This window comes from Stenella coeruleoalba (assembly GCF_951394435.1).
Source record: "Stenella coeruleoalba genome assembly, chromosome: X".
Taxonomy (NCBI): Eukaryota; Metazoa; Chordata; class Mammalia; order Artiodactyla; family Delphinidae; genus Stenella; species Stenella coeruleoalba.
In genome coordinates, this window is record NC_137152.1 from 83626251 (window position 1) to 83637479 (window position 11229).

The following is an 11229-nucleotide window of genomic DNA, read 5'->3' on the forward strand; positions in this document are numbered from 1 at the left end:
TATACTACAGAAGTTCTCCCACTGGAGTGAAGGTTGTGAGCCACGTGTCAGGCTTCCCAACCTGGGGGCTCGGCAACAGGAGAAGGAATCCCCAGAGAACCGGACTTTGAAGGCCAGCAGGATGTGATTGCAGGACTTCCACAGGGCTGGGGGAAACAAGAGACTCCACTCTTGGAGGGCACACACAAAGTCTCATGCGCACCAGGACCCAGGGGAAAGGAGCAGTGACCCCACAGGAGACTGAACCAAACCTACCTGCTAGTGTTGGAGGGTCTCCTGCAGAGGTGGGGGGCGGCTTTGGCTCATCATGGGGGCAAGGACACTGGCAGCACCAGTTCTGGGAAGTACTCTTTGGTGTGAACCCTCCCGGAGGCCCCCATTAGCCCCACCAAACAGCTTGCAGGCTCCAGTGCGGGGTTGCCTCAGGCCAAACACCAACATGGAGGGAACACACCCCTCCCATCAGCAGACAAGTGGATTAAAGTTTTACTGAGCATGCCCTGCCTACCCACCACCAGTTCCACTCATCAGGAAGCTTGCACAAGCCTCTTAGATAGCCTCATCCACCAGAGGGCAGACAGAAGAAGCAAGAAGTATTACAATCCTGCAGCCTGCAGAATGAAAACCACAACCACAGAAAGTTAGACAAAATGATTATGTCCTAGATGAAGGAACAAGATAAAACCCCAGAAAAAGAACTAAATGAAGTGGAGATAGGAAACCTTCAAGAAAAAGAATTCAGAATGGTGAAAGTGAAGGTGATCCAGGATCTTGGAAAAAGAATGGAGGCAAGGATGGAGAAGATGCAAGAAATGTTTGAAAAAGACCTAGAAGAACTAAAGAACAAACAGAGATGAACAATACAATAACTGAAATTAAAAATACACTAGAAGGAATTAATAACAGAATAACTGAGGCAGAAGAACGGATAAGTAACCTGGAAGACAGAATGGTGGAAATCACAGCCGTGGAACAGAATAAAGAAAAAAGAAATGAAGACAGCCTAAGAGACCTCTGGGACAACATTAAACACATCAACATGGGCGTTACAGGGGTCACAGAAAGAGGAGAGAGAAAGGACCCAAGAAAATATTTGAAGAGATAATAGCTGAAAAATTCCCTAACATGTGAAAGGAAACAGTCAACCAAGTCCTGGAAGCATAGAGTTCCAGGCAGGAAAAACCCAAGGAGGAACACGCCGAGACACATAGTGATCAAACTGACAAAAATTAAAGACAAAGAAACAATACTAAAAGCAACAAGGGAAAAATGACAAATAACATACAAGGGAACTCCCATAAGGTTATCAGCTGATCTCTCAGCAGAAACTCTGAAAGCCAGAAGGGAATGGCACAATATGTTTAAAGTGATGAAAGGGAAGAACCTATAGCCAAGATACTCTACGCAGCAAGGCTCTAATTCAGATTTAATGGAGAAACCACAAGCTTTACAGACAAGCGAAAGCAAAGAGAATTCAGCACCACCAGACCAGCTTTGCAAAAAATGCTAAAGGAACTCCTCTAGGTGGGAAAGAGTCTAGCAACTTAAAACAACCCTGTACATATATAGACAGCTATATCAAAACTTCATGTGAGAAGATATACAGACTGCCAACAAACACATGAAACATCAACATCATTAATCATTAGAGAAATGCAAATCAAAACTACAATGAGATATCATCTCACACCAGTCAGAATGGCCATCATCAAAAAATCTAGAAACAATAAATGCTGGAGAGGGTGTGGAGAAAAGGGAACACTCTTGCACTGCTGCTGGGAATGTGAATTGGTTCAGCCACTATGGAGAACAGTATGGAGGTTCCTTAAAAAACTACAAATAGAACTACCATATGACCCAGCAATCCCACTACTGGGCATATACCCTGAGAAAACCAAAATTCAAAAAGAGTCATGTACCAAAATGTTCATTGCAGCTCTATTTACAATAGCCCGGAGATGGAAACAACCTAAGTGCCCATCATCGGATGAATGGATAAAGAAGATGTGGCACATATATACAATGGAATATTACTCAGCCATAAAAAGAAACGAAATTGAGCTATTTGTAATGAGGTGGATAGACCTAGAGTCTGTCATACAGAGTGAAGTAAGTCAGAAAGAAAAAGACAAATACCGTATGCTAACACATATATATGGAATTTAAGAAAAAAAAATGTCATGAAGAACCTAGGGGTAAGGCAGGAATAAAGACGCAGACCTCCTAGAGAACGGACTTGAGGTTATGGGGAGGGGGAAGGGTGAGCTGTGACAGGGCGAGAGAGAGTCATGGACATATACACACTAACAAACGTAGTAAGGTACATAGCTAGTTGGAAGCAGCCGCATGGCACAGGGATATTGGCTTGGTGCTTTGTGACAGCCTGGAGGGGTGGGACAGGGAGGGTGGGAGGGAGGGAGACGCAAGAGGGAAGAGATATGGGAACATATGTATATGTATAACTGATTCACTTTGTTATAAAGCAGAAACTAACACACCATTGTAAAGCAATTATACCCCAATAAAGATGTTAAAAAAAAAAAAAACTTCATGCGAACAGCAAACCCAAAAACTACAATAGATACACACACAAAAAAGAAAAAGTAACCCAAACACAACACTAAAGATGGTCAGCAAATCACAAGGGAAGAGACCAAAGAGGAAGGGAAGAAAAAAGACCTACAAAAACAAACCCGAAACAATTAAGAAAATGGCAATAGAACACACATAGCGATAATTACCTTAAATATAGATGGACTAAATGCACCAACCAAAAGACCCAGACTGGCTTAATGGATACAAAAACAAGACCCGTATATATGCTGTCTACAAGAGACCCACCTCAGACCTAGGGACACATACAGACTGAAAGTGACGGGATGGAAGAAGGTATGCCATGCAAATGGAAATCAAAAGAAAGCTGGAGTCGCAATACTCGTATCAGAAAAAAGTAGACTTTAAAATAAAGACTGTTATAAGAGACAAAGAAGGACACTACATAATGATCAAGAGATCAATTCAAGAAGAAAATATAACAATTGTAAATATATATGCATCCAACATAGGAGCACCTCAATATTTAAGGGGAATATTAACAGCAATAAAGGGAGAAATTGACAGTAACACAGTAAGAGTGGGGGACTTTAATACCCCACTTTCATCAATGGACAGATCATCCGGACAGAAAATCAATAAGGAAATACAGTTCTTAAATGACACATTAGACCACATGGACTTAATTGATATTCATAGAGCATTTCATCCAAAAGCAGCAGAATACACATTCTTCTCAAGTGCACGTGGAATATTCTCCAGGACTGATGACATGCTGGGCCACAAAGCAAGCTTTGGTATATTTAAGAAAATTGAAAATATATCAAGCATCTTTTCCAGCCACAATGCTATGAGATTAGGAATAAACTACAAGAAAAAAACTGTAGAAAACACAAACATATGGAGGCTAAACAATATGCCACTAAACAAGCAATGGTTCACTGAAGAAATCAAAGAGAAAATTAAAAAAAATACCTAGAGACAAATGAAAATGAAAACACAATGATCCAAAACCTATGGGATTCAGCAAAGGCCGTTCTCAGAGGAAAGTTTATAGCAATACAATCTTACCTCAGGAAACAAGAAAAATCTCAGATAAACAACCTAACCTTACACCAAAAGCAACTAGAGGAAGAACAAAGAAAACCTAAAGTTAGTAGAAGGAAAGAAATCATAAAGATCAGATCAGAAATAAATGAAATAGAGACAAAGAAGACAACAGCAAAGATCAATGAAACTAAAGGCTGGTTCCTTGAAAAGATAAACAGAATTGATAAACCTTTAGACAGACTAATCGAGAAAAAAAGGGAGAGGACTCAAATCAATAATATTAGAAATGAAAAAGGAGAAGTTACAACTGACATGACAGAAATATGAAGGATCATGAGACATTACTACAAGCAACTCTATGCCAATAAAATGGACAACCTGGAAGAAATGCACAAATTCTTAGTAAGGTCCAGTCTCCCAAGACTGAACCAGGAACAAATAGAAAATATGAACAGACCAATCACAAGCACTGAAATTGAGACTGTGATTAAAAATCTTCCAACAAACAAAAGCCCAGGACCACATGGCTTCACAGGCGAATTCTATCAAACATTTAGAGAAGAGCTAACACCTATCCTTCTCAAGCTGTTCCAAAAAATTGCAGAGGAAGGAACACTCCCAAACTCATTCAAGTGAGGCCACCATAACCCTGATACCAAAACCAGACAGAGATACCACAAAAAAAGAAAATTACTGGCCAATATCACTGATGAACATAGATGCAAAAATCCTCAACACAATACTAGCAATTCGAATCCAACAATACCTTAAATGGTTCATACAACATGATCAAGTGGGATTTATCCCAGGGATGCATGGATTTTTCAATATCAACAAATCAATCAGTGTGATACACCACATCAACAAATTGAAGAATAAAAACCACATGATCATTTCAATAGATGCAGAAAAAGCTTTTGACAAAATTCAGCGCCCATTTATGATAAAAACTCTCCAGAAAGTTGGCACAGAGGGAACATAGCTCAACACAATAAAGGCCTCATATGACAAACCTACAGCTAACATCATACTCAATAGTGAATAGCTGAAAGCATTTCCACTTCAATCAGGAACAAGACAAGGATGTCCACTCTCACAACTTTTATTCAACATAGTTTTTGGAAGTCCTAGCTATGGCAATCAGAGAAGAAAAAGAAATAAATGGAATCCAAGTTGGAAAAGAAGTAAAACTGTCACAGTTTGCAGATGATACTATGTATAGAAAATCCTAAAGATGCTACCAGAAAACTACTAGAGCTCATCAGTGAATCTGGTAAAGTTGCAGGCTACAAAATTAATACACAGAAAACTGTGGCATTTCTATACACTAACAATGAAAGATCAGAATGTGAAATTCAAGAAACAATCCCATTTACCATCACATCAAAAAGAATAAAATACCTAGGAATAAACCTACCTAAGGAGACAAAAGACCTGTACTCCAAAAACTATAAGATGCTGATGGAAAAATCGAAGAAGAGACAAACAGATGGAAGGATATACGATGTTCCTGGATTTGAAGAATCAATATTGTCAAAATGACTACACTACCCAAGGCAATCTACAGATTCAATGCAATTCTTATCAAATTACCAATGGCATTTTTTCACAGAACCAGAACAAAATATCTTAAAATTTGTATGGAGACACAAAAGACCCTGAATAGCCAAAGCAATCTTGAGAAAGAAAAATGGAGCTGGAGGAATCAGGCTCCCTGACTTCAGACTATACTACAAAGTTACAGTCATCAAAACAGTATGGTACTGGCATGAAAATAGAAATATAGATCAATGGAACAGGATAGAAAGCCCAGAAATAAACCCATGCGCCTATGATCAATTAATCTATGACAGTGGAGGCAAGACTATACGATGGTGGAAAGACAGTCTCTTCAACAAATGTTGCTGGAAAAACTGAACAGCTACATGTAAGAAAAATAAAATTATATCATTCTTTAACACCATACACAAAAATAAGGTCAAAATGGATTAAAGACTTAAATATGAGACGGGACAACTCCTAGAGGAAAACATAGGCAGAACACACTGACATAAATTGCAGCAATATCTTTTTCAATCCGTCTCCCAGAGTAATGGAAATAAAAAGAAAAATAAACAAATGGGACCTAATTAAACTCAAAAGCTTTTGCACAGCAAAGGAAACCATAAATAAAACGAAAAGATAACCCACAGATTGGGAGAAAATGTTTGCAAATGATATGATTGACAAGGGATTAGTCTCCAAAATATACAAATAGCTCATGTGGCTTAATATCATCAAAACAAACAACCCAATCAAAAATGGGCAGAGCACCTAAATAGACATTTCTTCAAAGAAGACATACAGATTGCCAACAAACACAGGAAAAGATGTTCAACGTCGCTAATTATTAGAGAAATGCAAATCAAAACTACGATGAGATATCACCTCACACCAGTCAGAATGGCCATCACCAAAAAGTCTACAAACAATAAATGCTGGAGAGGGTGTGGAGAGAAGGGAACCCTCCTACACTGTTGGTGGGAATGTAAATTGGTACAGCCACTATGGAGAACAGTATGGAAGTTCCTTAAAGAACTAAAAATAGAGCTACCATATGATCTTGCAATCCTACCCCTCGGTATTCATCCAGAGAAAAACATGGTCCAAAAGGATGCACACACCACAATGTTCATTGCAGCACTGTTTACAATAGCCAAGACATGGAAGCAACCTAAATGTCCATCGACACAGGAATGGATAGAGAAGTTGTGGTACAGATATACAATGGAATATTACCCAGCCGTAAAAAGGAATGAAATAATGCCATTTGCAGCAACATGGATGGACCTAGAGACTGTCATACTGAGTGAAGTAAGTCAGACAGGAAAGAGAAATATTGCATGATATCGCTTATATGGGGAATCTAAAAAGAAATGATACAAACGAACTTATTTCCAAAACAGAAACAGATCACAGACTTACAGAACAGACTTATGGTTACCAGGAGGGAAGGATGGAGGGAAGGGATAGTTAGGGAGTTTGGGATTGACATGTACACACTGCTATATTTAAAATGGATCACCAACAAGGGTGTACTGTATAGCACAGGGAACTCTGCTCAATGTTATGTGGCAGCCTGAATGGGAGGGGAGTTTCGGGGAGAATGGATACATGTATATGTATGGCCAAGTCGCTTTGCTGTGCACCTAAAACTATCACAACATTGTTAATGAGCTATACACCAATATAAAATAAAAAGTTAAAAAAATATCCAAAAAAATAAAATAAAAAATTAAACCTTTATAATAAATTCATTCAATTTTAGCCAGCTCGACCATACAAAGTAAATTTCTCTTTCTCTCTCCTCTACTTTCTATATCCATTTAGTGTGTCCTGTATTCTCCTCTTTCTCATTCTGAAACAACAAGTCATTCTACTGTAGGACAAAATTACCTTTTCCTTTACCAAAAATGCATCTCCATACCTCACACCTTTTCTTATCCCCAAACATCCTACTTTTCTTACATACAGAGATGAAATAATTTCCCATAGTAATTTTAGCAGTTTTAATTATATGTATTAATTAGAATTCTTAATGCTTACAAACCGTAAGCTCTAGTGAAAACTAGGAAGTAAGCAATTGTGAACTGTCTGTTCCATACCAACAGTTTGTAGATTGGCAAATTTATGAATACATTTGATAATTTTTAAAAGCATGTGCTTCCTCATAGTACAAACTTTCAATGTGGCACAAGACATTTTTGCTAACAAGACCAAATATCTTTTGTTCCTTTTTAATAAGGGGACAAAAGTAGGTAAACCTAGACGTATGTTTAGCCATTAATGTTTCAGTGTATTATTTTGAAATGATCTAGATATTACAAGAATATCCATAATTTAACTCAGCAAAATTCTAAGGTTGTAAGTTACTAAAAGTTACTAATTTGGGAAACTATTTTTAAGGAGACATTATAAAACATAATTACTCCACAAGTACAGAGCCCACACACTCTGGAGCCCATGCACCACAACTAGAGAGTCTGCGCACCCCAACTACTGAGCCCACGTGCTCTGGAGTCAACACGCCACAACTAGAGAGAAGCTTGCGTGCTGCAATGAAGAGCCTGCGTGCCACAATGAAAGATCCCACGTGCCACAACTAAGACCTGACACAGCCAAAAATAAATTAAATAAATATTTTTTAAAAAAATAATTACTGTTTGAAAGTTCTTTTATACACTTTTATCTTATGTACATTTACTTAATTCACTTGCTCTTAACAATTATGTTGAGATCACTCATGAAATTTTAACAAGATATTAAGCAGCTAGCCATAATCTTGTTATTTTTCTTGCTGGCAAATATTGTAAGACATAACATGAACTTATGACTCGTACATCTAGGTAGAACAAAAGTTGTATGTGCATTATATTTAATGTTGATACCTCTGAAGACATGTCTGTCTTAATTAATCCAACAAACAAACTAGTTTTTATTTACTTTAGATTATCTCAGATCATGTGAACTTGAAAAACATTTGTGTTAGTTTCTATTTTATTTCTGAGAGTTTAGCGATACTTAATTTATATAAGTACTTATTTTACTTTAAGCCAATCAAATAGAGATCTTTTACAAATCTTTTACCATTTGGAGGTAGAGCAGTATCACACATCTCTAACATACACATAGACATACAGACAAATAAAGATATAGCTTTCATTTTAAAATTTAGCAATGATATAGGTACAATAGTTTAAAACTCACTAATTTATAATAGAACACTTGGATTCAAACTGTGTTTCTGGCAGATGGAAAAGTTAAGGTTATCTGCTCAGATGGCTAAAGCTTTTTACCACTATTTGTAGAGAAGACTTTTAAGATTTTTTCATTTGTCTAGTTTCCAAATAGCTCCTTTTTTATTTCTTTAATTTCTGACAAGAATCACCTCCCTGAACTTTGCATTTAAAAGAGATGCTCTCAGGTCCTAGAGAAGACAGAGTTGAAAGTCAACATGTCAAAGGCACTGAGAAAAGATGTAAATTTTCTCTAAGAATGAGTTTTGGTGCATATTTGCCTATTATCAAAGGCCTAGGATAATTATTGTTTAAATGTTCCTTCTTTTTCTTTGTCATTTGTTTCTATGTATGTTTTTAATTTCCTCTTTGATTTCTTCAGTGATCTCTAATTTAGTAGCATATTGTTTAGCCTCCATGTGTTTGTGTTTTTTATATATATTTTTTCCTGTAATTGATTTCTACTCTCATAGCATTGTGGTCAGAAAAGATGCTTGACATGATTTCAATTTTCTTAAATTTTCCGAGGCTTGATCTGTGACCCAAGATGTGATCTATCCTGGAGAATGTTCCGTGTGCACTTGAGAAGAAAATGTATTCTGCTGATTGTGGGTGGAATGTCCTATAAATATCAATTAAATCTATCTGGTCTACTGTGTCATTTAAAGCTTATGTTTCCTTATTTATTTTCTGTCTGGATGATCTGTCCGTTGGTGTAAGTGGGGTGTTAAAGTCCCCTACTATTATTGTGTTATGGTCGATTTCTTCTTTTATGGCTGTTAGCATTTGCCTTATGTATCAAGGTGCTCCTATGTTGGGTGCATAAATATTTACAATTGTTATGTCTTCTTCTTGGATCGATCCCTTGATTACGTAGTGTCCTTCCTTATCTCTTGTAACAGTCTTTATTTTAAAGTCTATTTTATCTGATATGAGTATTGCTACTCCAGCGTTCTTTTGATCTCCATTTGCATGGTATATATTTTTTCCATCCCCTCACTTTCAGTCTGTATGTGTCCCTAGGTCTGAAGTGGGTCTCTTGTAAACAACGTATATATGAGTCTCGTATCTGTATCCATTCAGCCAGTCTGTTTCTTTTGGTTGGAGCATTTAATCCATTTACATTCAAGGTAATTATCAATATGCCCCCTAAAAGTAGGCAACAGTCAGTAGGACACTAGCTGCAAATGGGGTGCAACCCACATTTCTTTCTGACTATATTCTTGGGGCCTACATCCTGACGTTCGAGACACCTGCACACACAAGAAATGACAACCTATGTGCCCTGGGCAGGCAGAAAGCCAAGCCAAGTTCTCAGAACATACAAGACAAACAGGAAAGTGATAGCTGTCCCTGGGAGGAAAAGGATCAATAGCCAACGGGTACCTAAAACCAAATTCACCAGTCACAATTCAAAGAATTAAATCTTACAAATGTCTTTCTTCTGCCAATTGGAATTTGGAAATGAAGAGACACTGTAAGATTTTAACCTTCCCCTCTTGACTGGACACTACAGACAGAGATCCAGGAGAGCTGACTTTGGTAAGAATTCTTACCCTTAGCCAGCTTCTGCCAGTTTTTCAGGATCCCATCTGTAGACTCCAGAGCAAGTGAGGTGCCCCAGTGGAGCCCTTCATGGTTGCCAAAATGGTAGGAGAGGAAAAATAATTTTCCCTTTACCGTTCGAGCTCTTGGCTGAGACCCCCTGTAATAAAAGACATTAACAAGAGAAAAACAAATAAGTTTGTTAATATGTATACTTCATGTACACGTGGGAGATTCCCAGGGAAACTGAATAACTCCTTGAGATGGCCCATGCCACCACCTTAAAAACAGTCTTCAGCCAAAGGCAAAGAAAGATGTTGGGGGTGGGAGGAGAGGCCAGTTATTCGAGGTTACCAAGAAAAGCAAGGTTAACAAGGGTAAGGTTTGTTATGCCGACTAAAGTTGGTGCCTTCTCCATTGACAAGTGTTTCATGTGATTTCAAGTCCTCCTTCAGAGGGAAGAACAGAGAGGGAGACACTTACTAGTGGAGATTTCCGTTATAAATGTAAATGTTCCTTACAAAAGGGTAACTTCTACTCTGTTTTTAGAGATTTTCTTGTGTCTGCTGTTTCTTAAAATAATCAGCTCAAAATACTCCTTACACCACAGAAGCATATTTTGGGTGGCATGTTCTGCTACCCTTCACAGCAATGGATAGTACAAATATAAATGGAGTATTCATGTAAAGAACAATATATATACCAAGTACCATTTGAAGACACATTAGCTAACAAAATACATGAAAACATAAAGAGCTGTTATTTTCAATGAAAAAAAGGCAAGTTGCAGAATATGAATAATGGGATTCTATACTGAAAAAGAAAACATGTATGAATAAATATTTTTGTGTATCTCTGATTACGATAATATTTCACCTACAGACAAACACATCTGGAGAAAATGCACCAATCTATTGAGAGTGGGCAACTTTGGGTCAAAGGACAGGTATCAAGCAGAAGGGAGAGTCAGGGTAATTTCATATTATAAATATACATTTCTGTATTGTTTGAAGAATTGTAAACAGGAAAATTTATTAAGAGAAAAATTTGAAAATAGAAAATACTTTTTACAGATAAATAAGTTACTTGAGATTTTAGTGTTTTGGAAATATATTCAAGGAATACCCATTTATGGAGGAAAGAAGCTGAGTACAAATTTTGATAATGCATTTGTATGTGTAAGTGTGTCTCAGTTTGGGTTTATGTGGCTGAAACTTGATAGTTAATCTGTGTGCTTCTGTGCCTCAAGTTCTATCACCCTAAATATTCATGGGCTCTGGAGCCATGCTATTTGGGTCCAAATCCA